General features: G+C 46.0%; 2 long non-coding RNA genes across 4 annotated transcripts in view; one reads left to right on the forward strand and one right to left on the reverse strand.

Annotated features, from left to right (window-relative positions):
• LOC111255452 (uncharacterized) overlaps window positions 1–12,625 on the reverse strand; it is a 57,103-nt gene extending 44,478 nt beyond the window's left edge. Inside the window, exon 1 of one of the 2 annotated variants that reach the window (XR_015323421.1) lies at window positions 12,493–12,625. This is a non-coding gene — a long non-coding RNA (uncharacterized LOC111255452). The remainder of the gene's footprint in view (window positions 1–12,492) is intronic. The other variant, XR_015323441.1, reaches the window with a different exon arrangement.
• A 107-nt stretch (window positions 12,626–12,732) lies between these two features.
• LOC147758680 (uncharacterized) overlaps window positions 12,733–14,485 on the forward strand; it is a 28,986-nt gene continuing 27,233 nt past the window's right edge. The window contains exon 1 of one of the 2 annotated variants that reach the window (XR_015323304.1): window positions 12,733–12,872. This is a non-coding gene — a long non-coding RNA (uncharacterized LOC147758680). The remainder of the gene's footprint in view (window positions 12,873–14,485) is intronic. The other variant, XR_015323275.1, reaches the window with a different exon arrangement.

Here is a 14,485-nt window from a genome sequence, read left to right on the forward strand (position 1 = left end):
ATGTGAAAATGAATTCAGTCATTTTAGTGAGATTAGTTTTATTGACAGTAAGCTATTTGATCCGTACGTAATTACATAACCCCAATATTAGTAATCGTTCGTATTTTTTCCCTTTACATAGTTCGATTGTGTTTTACCTCTTTTTTTTTCTTATGTACTCGGCTCTGGTGGATGTTTTGTGCGGCCTCATTATCCTTAGGGGCTGAACCCAGTGTGAGTTTTACAGAGCTTTTTTTTTTGGCTTACTGAATAAGTTTTTTTTTGTATCTGGTTTTTCTTTACTCGATGGGAAACTCCCTTAAGGTTTTTGAGGGATCCATAAGCGGATTTGGTTTTTGATGCACATATTGCAAAATTGACTAACGCCTTCCTTTAGGTTACTGGGCTAAAGATTGGGTAATTGCAATTGAACTGGCTGTGGTACCAGTTTAAGAGGAGGCACCCGAAACTGCTCTTGTGAAGCATTGTTTCTTCCTTTCAATAGAGTAGTATAATAATTTCTGCACGTTTAAGAATAATTATAATTTTTATGGATAGCTTAGGTTAAATTGCGTGATTGACGTCACCGGAGGGATACTATAATGGCCCCAAACACACAGTTCGGTTATTTAATAATAAAATGTTTAAAATTTATTGGTGTGTAATCCCCCTTTCATACAGTTCGCATGGAGTTCGGTGTAGCAGATCAACTGCACCACGCAAATCATGGAGCACTAAAAGTTTTACGGCAAGAGCATAAATAAAACCTAGGTTTGCCATATTACATACTGAGGTTAAGCGATACGTGTTTCTAAAGAAGTTCTAAAGCTAACCCCTTTTATATTCTGCGCCCATCTCCATCCACTCCTGGTCCGTAATGTTTTTATCGAATGGCCGGCTCACAGAAACGAACCTCCGAAAACGAACTAATCATCGAGAGAACAGCACTGCTCCCGATGCTTATGTGACATTTGTCGTTTGAGGATGAACGTTTAAAGTAACTTCGATAACTTAAATGAAATTAGACGCCAGAAAAAAAAAACTAGACTTTCTATAAAAGGTATAAAATGGTACTGTTAGCAAATTCTACCATTGGGCGAAATCCAAGATTATTATCATCTCGGACGCGCTCGTATGTTTCTTCTTCATGTAAATGTTCCTATTCATAGATCTCACTCCTACATAGCGGACTGTGACGGTATTTCTTTAGGAGGAGCAAACGAGCGCCCTTTGGCGCTCCCTTTTCCAATAAACTACTAAAATATTCTGCAGGTTTATTTATCCATAAAGTCGTCTCTTGACCGTGTTACTAAATTATTGAATTACACAATCTTTTTGTTGAGATTTCGCCTCTGAAATTTGAAGACTTTATATTTGCTTGTCCACTAAGCCTAAGTCAATACAAATCTGAAGTCGTTCACACCACGGTCATCGTATTACTACATTATCACAGTTAGTGACAATTAGTAATATCGAATCCCTACTAGACCCAATAATGTTTCCTTTGTTTTTTCCTGCCCTTTAATAATGTCCTACATAGTAGGTTTCGCATTTTCATATTATGGCTATAGTTTTTGTAGTCTATATTTGTACACATAGAAAGACTAATATTTCTATTTTTCGACGATGTTTTCTTCATTCCGGTTCCTCTAGCACGTATACATGCAGCAGGTATTACATGTTTTTGTGCCTACCATTCACGCGGCGGTCGTGTTTGGCTAGCGATAAAGTTTTCGCGATGTCACTGCTTTGATCTATCTCTTTCTGCCCAACGATCGTAGCTTTGCTCAGCATTCAGCGTTAAATGGGCTTTCACGTTTCGCATGTCGATTGCCTATGGCTGGCCAGGCTAGTCTAGTTAGTCCAATTGACCAGACATCCAGACGGCCTGCCTATGGGCTCGCTGCCCGCAATCCACCACTCCACCTACACCATGCCAACAGTCGTAGCAGCAGCTCGATGACATCGCTTTGTGTCATACGTCGACATCAACGTCCGTCAGCCCGTCCGTTGCTGGCTCCATTGGCAATGTATCACTGTCCTCTATGTATTAGTGGAGCCTGTCTGGGCTGCGACTAGCACTCGCTCCTATTCGTACTATAGTCGAACAGCAGCTATCGCAACAACTGCGGACAGGCAAACAAGCCAAAGACAACCAACCTCAAGGTTGCGCCTAGCAGCCTCAACGCAAACAGGCAGTAGGCACTGAGGCAGCAGGAACAGCGGGGAAGTGAAGTAGAAAGGCACGAAGAGATCCAGGAGATCTGCGCCGGTGCCGACAACAGCAACGACAATGCTAAGCAAGGCAATGGCGGTACCAGCCAGTATTCACGACATCGGCGGTAACAGCAGGAATAGAGAACACAGTTGCTGGCGTCGACTATCAACCGTCAACAGCGACGAGCAAAAAGAATAACAGCATTCTACGCGAGAGCGAACGGCGAACGCTAACTCTGACAACGAGCATCATTTGAGCTTTAAGCAGCACTAGTTGCAGCAATTCCAGCAGCAGTTATGGTGCTGCTGCTGCTGCTGCTGTGGAGAACGCAACGATGCTGACGACAAGAATGACAGAGGGTGATACACATATATATGTGTGTGTGCAGCAAGCCATTCCAACAAGTCGTACCATGGAGAGCATCGCGTCCACTGGTAGCAATTCGATTCTAGATAGCAGTCATCCAGCGACTTTTTGCTAGCAGCAGGCCCTCGGTTGTTTGGTATCTTTTGTAGGGCGGATAGGTGTGTCATTGATCGGTTGCCATTATCGCCAACCGTCGGCTCCGTCGCTTGCGGCTTCTTCGGCATCCTCACCGTGCTATCATCATTGTCGTCGAGGAGTCGACAGTTATAGGAGTTGAGTCGGCTCTCGAATCTATCGACATTGCTCACGGTGGTGTTCGTGAGCACAGTAGTGAGCGGTACAGCCTGCGCGGCTAACAAGAAACAACGAGCACCGTTCAAGAATATGTGTGCGGTGTGACGACGTAGTGTCGAGCGACAAAGTCACCGCAACCACAACGTCCCTATATAATAATGTAGCAGCTAAGAGCGGAGGATCTCCACGAACTCGCCTTTGTAAGTAAATAGCGCTAATGTTCCAGCGGACAGTGGCGGCATTCACGCTCATATCTACACAGCGCTAACGCTCCACCGTCGCTGTGCTCCATGAGTCGATGCTGACGCTGCCTCCGTCACTCCCGTCGCGACTCCCGATGCTGAGAATTGGCTGATGCTAGAAGCGCGCGACAAGCGAGCACCCGGACAGCGACGGACGGCGTTAGCCACCAGGAGGCTCGCTGGTGGCGACAAACCAACGCTGCTACTGCCATTGGCGGCGGCGTAACGGAGATGGAATCGTCAGTAAAACGGACGGGCTCGCTATAACCCAGTGGAGACTGGTTACAGTTAAGCGGCCGCCAGCTCCGTCAACTCAACGAGAACAATACTTCGCGATGCTAGTAATAATACGCACCGTAGCGACTGCTATTGCTGCTGTTCGATCGTTGCTATTGGACAAAGAGAATAACAGAGTCTTGCCAACCGGCGACCCTAATACAGCGCCGGCGTTGTCCAGCGACAGCTATCGCGTATGACTACGCTGCCGCGAAGCACTGTGGCATTGCTTGCAAGGGGCACGTTGCTGGTCGTTGATGTAGCGATGTCTACATACGATTCGATGCTGTACTCTATGTCAGAGTTGGTTGTTGGCTTATCTTCGGTTTAACCCTGTCCAGCCAGCGCGGAGCACCGGTTGTCGGCTGTAGATATTCGTCGTTGTCGACCTGATCCTTGGTGTCATTGTCACCTATAGCGACATGGTTGCCACGAATACCCGCGCGAGCAGTTCGCCAGCAACGAAATGAGCCACCGGACGCGTGCCAAGCTAACAGTTATGTTGCCAATGCAGGATACGTTGGTGGGGACTGTTACAGCTGTCAACGGGGGATTAAAGGAGTTGTTGCCTGATCACAACTTGATTCAGAATCGCGCCACGGTTTTGAAACTTATAAATTAGTTTTTGAACAACAACAGCAACGGTAGCAGAGACAACAACAGTGATAAAAACAACAGCAACAACAACGACAGCAACCACCACAACAGCAGCAGCAGCATGAGCAACAACAACAGCAACAGCAATAATAGCAACAAACCCCCCTTCTATAAGATCACCTCAAAAGTGAAGTCGTCCGTGAGAGTCCATTTCAGCCTATGAGATTTTTCAATTGAATTTATTATGCGATTATTTTTCTCGTGGAGCATACGCTACTTTTTTTCTACCGCCATTTTCGGTCAACGTGAATTGATTGATGTGAATTTAGCATAAATACGTTGGGCGAGAGATGTTTAGGGCGCACCGATGCTAAACACTAATATCACAAATAACGCACAGTCATCTTAGCATGAATTGACGGTTGCTTGCCACCAGATCTGTGACGTCTATCGTGAAGCACGTCGATGCATGGTTGCACCGAGGCCACTATGGTCGCACAGTACTTGAGATCATCCCGCCCCAAGTCAACAAGCTTTATTGAGGCGCCCAGTCTATAAGTAAGATATGAAATCAAACGTAGATATCAATCACAACGTAACGCATTTCCGATTGGTATCCCTATGATTTTCACAATCTTTATTCATTGGCTGTAGTGGATTGAACACGGAATCTTAGAATTAACAAAGAAGAGCCTTGTGTTTAGGTGTATTCAAACACTTTCCAGAACCGATACATTGTCTGCTTGTCGGACCTCTGCAGTACCGAATGCAGTGCCTCGTGTCTCATCGCGACTCATTCGACGAGCAAGGTTGTTCGTTGGAAGATGACCAAATGAAGCGCCGATAGTTTTGAAACTTTTTGTTCTGAATGACATTCTTTGTCCTTAGTCATGGGAGGGCAGGAAAAACGCGAGCAAATCTCGCCTACACCAGTTGATCTCGCTGACATTAAAGAAAAAATGATTTGTCTAATCACGTTATTAATAATTAACAGCTGTTGAGCTCGGTCTTCCCTTCCTTGCTAATCCAAATTACGTGAAACACTGACGTGGATCCAGCATTCGTTAGCCGTCAATGAAAAATCGTTTGGCGAACGGCCTTGAACGTTGCCAGTTGCGTGTCGTCGTTTTTACCCGAAGCTAAATTCGTTTAAGCGAGACGAACTTTTCTTGCCCCTCTAAAGCTCATGTCCTGTACAAGTCCATTATATACGTTTAGGCCTAGTCGTGCTCTAGAGATCTCCCGAGATTTGACACACCCGACGATGAATTTTGCTTCAATTGTAACAAATATCGTATGAGGTTCCTTAGACACGCCGCACGCACTTGCTCGTCTACTGATTTCTTGATTTCCGCAAAAGTAAGAATTATTAATCCCTTGACAAAACATTTTTCACGATAGTCTAAGCCAAATATCCATACAGACTCAAGCCTTACTTTATCATTTCATCTAAATGGCTATTTTCCTGGACTCCATCACAACACTACTCGAAAATACATCCCTAATTGCTAATCTCTATTACGCTGCGGCTTTATCACAGTGTTTTGTTATATCTAAACTTCCTTTTCTACGATGCATAGGAGACGATCGCATATGCAAAGAAAGATGCCTGCGAGAAATCTTCACCAAAATCAATTATGAGCTCTTGTATAGAGAGTACTGGCCCATGTTGTCTGCTATCGTTTCCGCATCCTGATCGTACGACTGCCAAAGCAAGACCAATTTTAGTATACGCTCAATCAGGCAAACAGTTAAAGCACATTGCGGATAGCTCGTGGAAAAATTCGCCAAGTCCTACACTAATTGCACGACTATCTAAATTTATACAAAAAACACGTTCTTTCCATTTTAAGAGCCGCTGCGTTTATAATGCGATCCTACCTGTCAGGATGGCCAGTTTAATAGGAAACGTTGCAGTTATACGTCGGAAATAGGACGACAGTAGAATATCACACTTCATTGAGATAAAGTAGACATGATATAAAATCAGCACTTATGTGCTAAAGAATAGTCTCTGGACTTTTCTAATGTGTCGCCTGTTTAGTATTGCAATATTATCGAAAAAGGTCAAGCTTTACATACTGCCTTGACCTCTAAACCCTTCCTCGGCTTTTAGCCGCTGGGAAAGTATTGTATGAGACAAGTAACGTTAAACTTGAGCTTGTTTCTTCTTCTAGCACACAGGTAACGTGCAATAATATATCACGAGAGTTAGAAGTTACCTAGTAACCCCTTCGGCTAGTCAAAACGGCGATACCGTACGCTTGTTTTCACGTAGACATCTTACCCCTGCAGTTTTTCCTGTTCTGATTAAACGTACTTCCATACAGCACAGACAGCCATTGTAATAGGGCTTAACAAGAAGTATCTTGTTTAACGGTCGTGTGTTCGGTATTGAATTAGATAAGGACGTCTTTATTATTATAATAGGTATGCTCTGTGTTCACAAACATTCGACTCATGACGCAATGATCATTTGCCATTTATTATAAATTCGAAACTACAGGCAGGTCAATCGTCGCAATGAAAAAAATATATGGAGAGAAAGTTAGAGAAAACAAACAAATGAACTAGTTCGTTGGCAAACCAAAATTTTCGATGCGATGCCTTTGTCACAGGTTAATGTACAACTTTAGTATAGTAGAAGTTCGGCAAGTAACAAGTATGCAATGCCTAATCACGATCTAGACGAGACTAAGTAGGTAAACACTCTTAAAGTTATGTTGCTCTTATTGTCGTTCACGACTATTCCCGTGATTGAAATTTGTAAACGGCAACTGCGTCCAGCTGTGATTCACGGAGTTTCAAACCAACGCTATGGCTAGCGGTCCTTCAACCAAAGGCCGACCCGGCCAAAACGACGCGACCATATACCCCTGAGTTAAAGTACTACATAACTAGTTACATTGCTCAGTAGATTAAGAAATGGTTTAGATGAACAGATTTCCAAACGACATCTTCCATTCCTCGTTTGACTTCCGTTCCGTATTTTCGTTCTATTCCTATTCTTTTTTCTCTATATGTCCTATGTTTCCTATGAAGTCCCTTGCAAGTATGCTACCCTACGGAATATTTCCTTTTTTGTTTTTTGACGAAAATCAATTACGATAGCTACAATCACTCGACGGCATCGTTCCGGCTGCTGACACGTCCTCTTGGCTGGCAGCATCAAAAGCGCGGGCGTACGTCTGGCTGGGTTGACGACGAACCCTTCATTGGATCGATACTCCAGTTCGAACGCGGATACGAGAGTCGGTCCGAACGCGTCGGCGATTGCGAGAAAAGACTCCTATGGAAGTTGTGGTGCGTCTTACCTAGCTGTTTATACACATAAGCAATTCCGCCAGTAGTGGCAATGGCGAGCACAGCTCCAGTCCGACGCAGTGCCGTTCTGTTGCCAAAAAAATTAACTCGAAGCGGTAACATAGAGTACCGGGTACTGAGAGCATGTAGTAGTACTGCTACTACAACGACAACTACTGCAATTATTGCGGCAGGCAGGCAGGCAGTCGCCCCGCAGTCCTCTCTCTACGTTTGTAATGTTTATGTCTGCGGTGTTCATGTGGCTCAATGTCTTTCTGTATATGTTTCCTTATCGTGTGGTTGGTTAGTTAGTGTCTGTCCGGCGCCTACACCATCGTCCTTAGCAGGATCCCCAGCAGCGAGCATTTTGCTAGCAGCAGCAGTAGTCACCAGAGTCGCCTTGGTCGTTCGCCCGCCAGTCTAAGCAGTATATAGTCATTTTTCGTTCGTTGGTCGGTCGGTTGGTTCGTTTAGCTGGCAGTCGAGCAGCAATGGTGACTCGTGAGCTCTCTTCTAGCTAGCAAATAAGCTAGTAAGCAGCATTTCGCTGCCGGTCGGGCCCAGCACTAGCGCGGCGAATATTGGTGAGTCGACGTTGCGGCCTGGCTCATATTGATGCTGCTCATAATAACAGCGGCAACAGCAAACATCGAGCGCTGTTGCCAGTCGTAGTATGTAGTCATAGTAGTCGTGCTTGGTGCAGCTAGCTGGCTGGCTGGCTGGCTGGCTGCCGACGGCCGCGCCGTCGTCGTCGTCGTCATCGTCGTCGTCGCTGTCGACCAAGCAAGCCAGAGGGAGCTTTGGCTGTGCCTGTAGCTGCCGACAGCCTTCGAGCATACCATCTAGCTCAAACATAGAATAGGCGGACGAATGCAGCATAGAGTGAACACAGATAGAGCTGCTGCTGCTGCTGCTGCTGCTGCCAGCATAGAATATAGAAGCAAGCGACCGACCGGCAAGCAGGCAGTGAACGAACGAACGAACGAACAGCAGCAGCAGCAGCAGCAGCAGCGATGACTGCTACTGCTGCTGCTGCTTCTACAACAGCAGCAACAGGAGCGACGACAATGACGACTACTACAGACTTGGCCGGCAGCAATAGCAGCACGCTGGCTGCTGACAGAGGCAGCAGTTGAAGCTGGGCGGTTGCCTGGATGGTCGCTCGCTAGCTCGCTCCGTTGAGGCAGCAGAAGCAGCACTACTACCATCACCACTGTCACCACTATCAGCACCGCTTATACTAGTGAGCCTGCCTGCCTGCTAGTCGCCCGGTCGACCGAGCAAGCAGTGAACGAACGATCGAGCGAGCAAGCGACCCGATGCCGGCCCATCCAGCCAACGCAGAACGACCAGACAGCGAGCGAGCGAGCGAGCGAGCGGGCGAACGAACGAACGAAGGAACGACCGACCGACCGACCGACCGACCAGCCCACCGTCATGAACCGAGCAAGCAAGCAAGCGACCAGGCTGGCGGGCTGGCAGGCAGGCTGGCTCCTCTCGGGCTGAGCCGATGTGGAAATATACAGCGGAGGATTGCTTTGAGCCAACCCGAACGACGACGGCGAGCAGCAGCAGCAGCAGCAGCAGCGAGCGAGCCAGCGAACGAACGAACGACAGCAGAGCTGCTGCTGCCGCTGCTGCGACTGCTGCTGCTGCAGCCGACATTGGCACGAGCTGGCGGCTGTGTGCGTTGCAGACCGACGAAGCGGCGCGGAAGAGGGTGCGGCGGGGATGTATATCGCGCAGGGAAGTTCTGTTTCGTTGTTCGAGCAGAAAAAAGAGAGAATAGTATAGTATAGCTGGCAGCACGGTGGTATGGAATGAACGATAGCAGCACAACACATTGGACTGAGCTGACTGACTAGTGTTAAGTAGCTAGAGTAGATCAGCCAGCAGCAGAAACGGCAGCGCTCGATAATGCCGCACAGAATGACAGCACTTACAGCTTCTGCAGCAATAGCACTGAAACAGGCAAAGGTTGGCAGCCAGGCAGACAGACACGCACATTCGAGAGATGAAAACAACAACACAGAGAGCAGAACGGAGAGCGCCGCAGCCGCAACAGCAGCAGCAGCAGCAGGGTCATGGTAAAAACCGTGGCGAACCATAGCGAAACATGTGATAGGAAACGAACGGCGGATGTACCAACGAACCAGCAGAATCGAGACCAGCGGCGGTTGTAGGACTCATCGCACCACAACAGCAGCAGCAGCTGAATTGAGAATTGCCTTAGTCTTGGGCCTGTGAGAAAGCCCGTGCTGCATAGAGGATTCTATGCTATTGCCTATATAGATGGAAGCCATAGCAGCTCATCCAAAAGAAGAAGACACAGTCAGCGAACTTGCGCCGCAGCAGCAGCAGCAGTAAACAAGTCGTGTGCTCTTGTGTACCGCCGTAGCTGTGCTGTAAGGTATATATAGAATATAGGAAAGAGGAACTGGCGGTAATGCGCCGCTCAAACGTTGAAGGATGCTGGAAAAGCGGACATTTAACTGAACATACATATAGGTAAAAATAGGATAGTAGCCACAAGAAGCATACATGGAATTCGTCTTATAGAAAAAAAAAACAAACAGAAAAAAGAAAAAGAAAAAAACTATAAAAGCTAATGGTATGAACAGAATTATTTCGAGAGACCGCCTGGTAGAATCGTTACAGCTAACTTGTTAGCTAGACTCGTTTGCTGCTGTTTGTATTCATGGCTCATAGATGGCCGATATTTGCGGATGAGTCACAGTACATATATCCATCCAGCCAATAAGCCAACCACATTAACAGGCAACTAGAAAGATGCCAACCACTGGTAACCTAGCTAACGTTAGATAAAACACTCGAGTATTCGATGAATATTTCAAAATGTATGTGCTAGTAATGTTTGATGTCATAGTTTACTAGCTTTATCTTGCCGCAGCTTTCCTGCCCTTCTGAACTGCTAATGTACTGATCGCACTGAATCTCATAGAAAGACCAATGGAAACGTTCATGCTCATTATCATCATCACGTACGCCCAGCAATACCGCTTAGCGTAATTGACAACTGGATCATATTGGCTTCAAGCGGCATTATGAAAAATCAAACTATACCAAAAATGCAAAATCAACATGATTTAGCGTTCCACGTAAAAATAGTACATAGATGTACTTCGTACCGTTAAACAGCACATGCATGTACTTCGATAACTCCACTACCACTTGTGCCGCACTTCCGATCAGTAGTAGCAGCAGCAGCGGCGGCGGCGGCGGCGGCGGCGGCGGCGGTGGCGGCGGCGGCATCCTGTGCGCATTACTCTTCTATGAGCGGCCGGAGTGTGATCGATAATCACTGCTTATCTTTCGCACTCACTCTATATATGGTTAGTACAAATTAATAGTGTTTGTAGAGTCAGTTAAGTGCAGACGTTCAATTCCATAACCATCCTACATATATGTGACGAATTCGCGCACCATGTTCGTTCCAAATCTGCGTGTGCTACCTATCTTTGTTCAGCGAATTTTCGCGCGCTTCTCTCATTTAACCACCAGCAACAGCAGCAGCATCTCTACTACGGCCATAGGCCCTTAGTTTCGCAGGCCGCCGTTGCCGCCACGCCACATTTGATGACGTCCCAGCGGTAGCCTGAAGCCCCAAGCAGGGGTCAGCCAGTAATGATGGTAGATATCGTGGCTAGTGCAATGTGGGCTGTATATGCAGCCCGTCACTCTGCCTTTGTTCTATAGGAACTTTTGCTGGAAGCAGTAACAACAACAGCAGCAGCAGCAGCAGCAGCAGCAATAGTAGAAAGCATTACGAGCGAAAAAATCGCCTGCGACAAACCACTGCATGCTTTCAGAGTGCTCCACGACTGATCCCTCCCTGTCGACCCGAAAACAGCAGCCGTCCGAATATACATATACTTTGATCGCTGATTGGCTGGTCAGAGCACGTGGGTTGTGACGTCACCGCATTATTCAGCGTTTCGGGGCGATTCGTTGCTTAATGTATTCGCATCATCTGCTAGAGCGGGCGGCAAACAGTACGGATAACAGGAAAAACAAGCTGAATTAAGAGAAAATTTTGCAAAAAATAGACGTCGGACCTATCTGAAAATGGTCACAAAAGGTCAGAGTATATTGGTGATCAGTTTTTTAGGTTTTTTCCAGAAGAAAATTGACGTCAAAGTCTTCGAATGACCAAAATACTTGTATGACCAAAACGCGAGCCCTAGATGTAAACACTGGTTCCTATTGAGGTCTTTGTTTTAAGTTTCTCTAAGGATGTTCTCTTGCTCTGTAATTCTATTTAATTCAATACATTCTAGAATGCTAACCGAATCCAACCTCGGTCTCGGACAGCGAGCAAGGACGTATACTCGACATGCCCGTTCACTATCGATGTTCCACATCGGAACATGTATGATCCAGTTTTGGTTACTTTCGACGCGACTAACCGCAGTGACCCATCACCAATATCTTGATTCATCGCTGACATTTACTTCTACGACATAGGTTATATACATACAAGCGATCTCTCTTTGTGAGCTTGCGGTATATCAAACCTAGCCTATGCGAGGATCGAATCCTTATTTTCTAATGAACACTAGGTCTTGCTGTCCTTCTCGACAGCGTTGGCATAAATCCATGTTACTACCTACCGTCCTCCTGATCGATTTCTCAAAAGATTCGTTGTCATAAGGCCGAAGATGCTCTACTCTACTCATTGCTGCCAATGTCCGGCGTCTGGTCTTCTCTGTGTGCGCGAACAATGCCTAGAGCTTCGGTATTACCACCAGGGCCGAGCGGAGCAGACGACACAGCGAAATCTGGCGAGAGAATCACCCTTCGGTGAGGGAACTTGTTTTGACTCAAGTTGGGTTGTGCGGAGCCTTGGGCATTATGGCGAACGTCGTTCAGTTTGTGTCTTGCTGTTGAACGGGGAGGTTGCTGCAAGGCGACTCGTCGAGCAGAGACCCGCGTGCAAGGCTATTTTTCTCAAGTCGAATTCTAAAACGAACTATCCGAAGTCGCCTTCCAGTGTGCGAACGCATTGAAGCCAAATCGTGAAATCATCTTGGTATCAAACGTGAGCAAAAGGTGCCGACCAATAGACTAACTATTGTTATTTTGGGCAAGTTTTGCTCAAAAAAAAAAAAGAAGATTGTAGTTTGTGTTCGGAATCGCCGTGTGTTGTTATGGTTTTTCGCCGAAATCTGTTGAAATCTCTATAAAAGTTGTTCGTACCTGCCAAGTAGTGTTTGGTTGCCTGGTTTTCATCTTGTCGTGCAGCTGGAGAGCCAGAAACCACCGCTGTCGCGGCTGGAAGAGGAAGATCACAGGAGTCCTTGAAAAGTCGAACGACCGACGACAGGCGCACCAAACTACGCGAGAAAGTTTAAGTCGCTATAGTTACTGTAGCAGTTATTCTTGTTGCTATTGTCGCTGACAAAAAGTCAAGTTACAAAAAAGCGTGTTCGATTTCTTGTGCTGCACAGACACTGCCACGAAAGTGAGGAATGTCGGTTAGCTGAAACTGGCTTAACCGCGCTGGCAAATCGATACCCACTGTTCCAATGGGTCTCCTTATCATCCAGAGTGACGACAACAACAAACTTCCCAATAAGGTAAGTTCGTCTACATTCGTGAAGCACTTAGAGACATGTATAAACGGTTAATACATATTATATGATTTGTTAGACATAAAAGAGGGATAGAAGTCGATTGAGCTTTTGTGCAAAATTGGGCTCATTGCTCTCGCTGAACCCCTTGCTGCATTCGCTACCGCCTAATTTTTCATCAGGTGAGATATGCTCGTTTGTGCTAGTGACAGGAAAGATCCGTTTTTGAATTGCTTGCTGGCCATCAACTTCGATCGCTACCTAGGTGGCTAACCATGACAAGTTGTAGTTCGAAATATTTTATACCTGTAAATCAGTGTCATGTGTTTAGTAACGTATTATTAATTTAGATAATTGTTACTCATTTCAAAATCACTTTGAGTATGCCACCGACGTCCGATCGAACTATATTTATGCGAGCCGGATCGTTACTGCCGGATTAACTAAAACGGCCTATGATTCCGTTGTGCGTTGACAAATGTAATGTAAAGTGGAATCGTCCTATAAAATGTACGATACCATATATGTGATGAAATTGAAGATATGCACATTTCTACAATAGTTTGTTTTATCGGGTCAGGACCTTTCTCGAGACGATGTTTTATAGCGTCTGCTTACAGTTTATATTAATGAAGGTACCTGACCTTAGAGAAGCTGAGTAAACTGAGCGCTAAGTTGTCGACTTTCGCGGTAAAAGCCTCCGCTCTCTTGTCATTTTGTTTGGAACAAAACAGCAACATTAGGTAGAACTGATGAATAGTCTCGAACACAAAGTACTTATCTTACAGTTTATATATATATGTATAATCGATGAAATCGGCGATTACAAATTAGTACAGTCAATCTGAACCAATGTATTATTGACATTATCGAAAGCAAGTGAAACTTTCCGTCGCTGCACTATTTTTTCTTACTTGGGTACCGAAATATTGCCATTTCAAGTCAGTCAAACAGTGTCACCCTGTTGTGCTGCTACGGTGTTGTTTCGCGTATCACTCCCCGCACTACCCCCACCTCACAGCAAGTGTGTGTGTGTGTGTGTGTGGGGGGGGGGGGGGGGGGTATATGGTGATGGTGGTGGTGACGGCGCTTACCGGTCAACAGCGATGCTCGCTCACTTCTGATCAGCTGAGAAGTAAGTGACTGGCGGAGTTGTTGTTATAACTGTCAGCGGCGGCAGTAATCGGTTTAGCGGGCGCATAGAATACAGCCGCTCCTACGCGCTAATGGCAAACAGGAGTCATTAGCCTAAAGAAATCCGAAAGGCGCGCATACCGTTGACGGTTTGTGGAGTGAAAGATGAGCAATAATAAAAGGCACACACATAGAGATACGATGGTGTTGGGGCTGCCTTCAATGATATGGTGATTTATGTTGAGTTCATGTAGCACTCTGCGAGTGTGTGTGTGCGCGCGATTGATTTGCCTGCGTTGGTAAGTTGAGACGATTCTGCCGTTCTTTTTATTGCAGCCGGTGCAACAATAGCTGCGTATAGAGCGGATTCAAAGAAAAATTGCGTTCGAGTTGTACTTTTGTTGTGGGGTGTATTATTGGTAATAAATGCTGCGTGTCGACTTACGTTCATGTACAGTCAGCACAATTTAGAATTCAATATTTAG

The sequence above is a fragment of the Varroa destructor genome, unplaced genomic scaffold (genome assembly GCF_002443255.2).
Source record: "Varroa destructor unplaced genomic scaffold, Vdes_3.0 BEIS01000001.1, whole genome shotgun sequence".
Classification (NCBI taxonomy): domain Eukaryota; kingdom Metazoa; phylum Arthropoda; class Arachnida; order Mesostigmata; family Varroidae; genus Varroa; species Varroa destructor.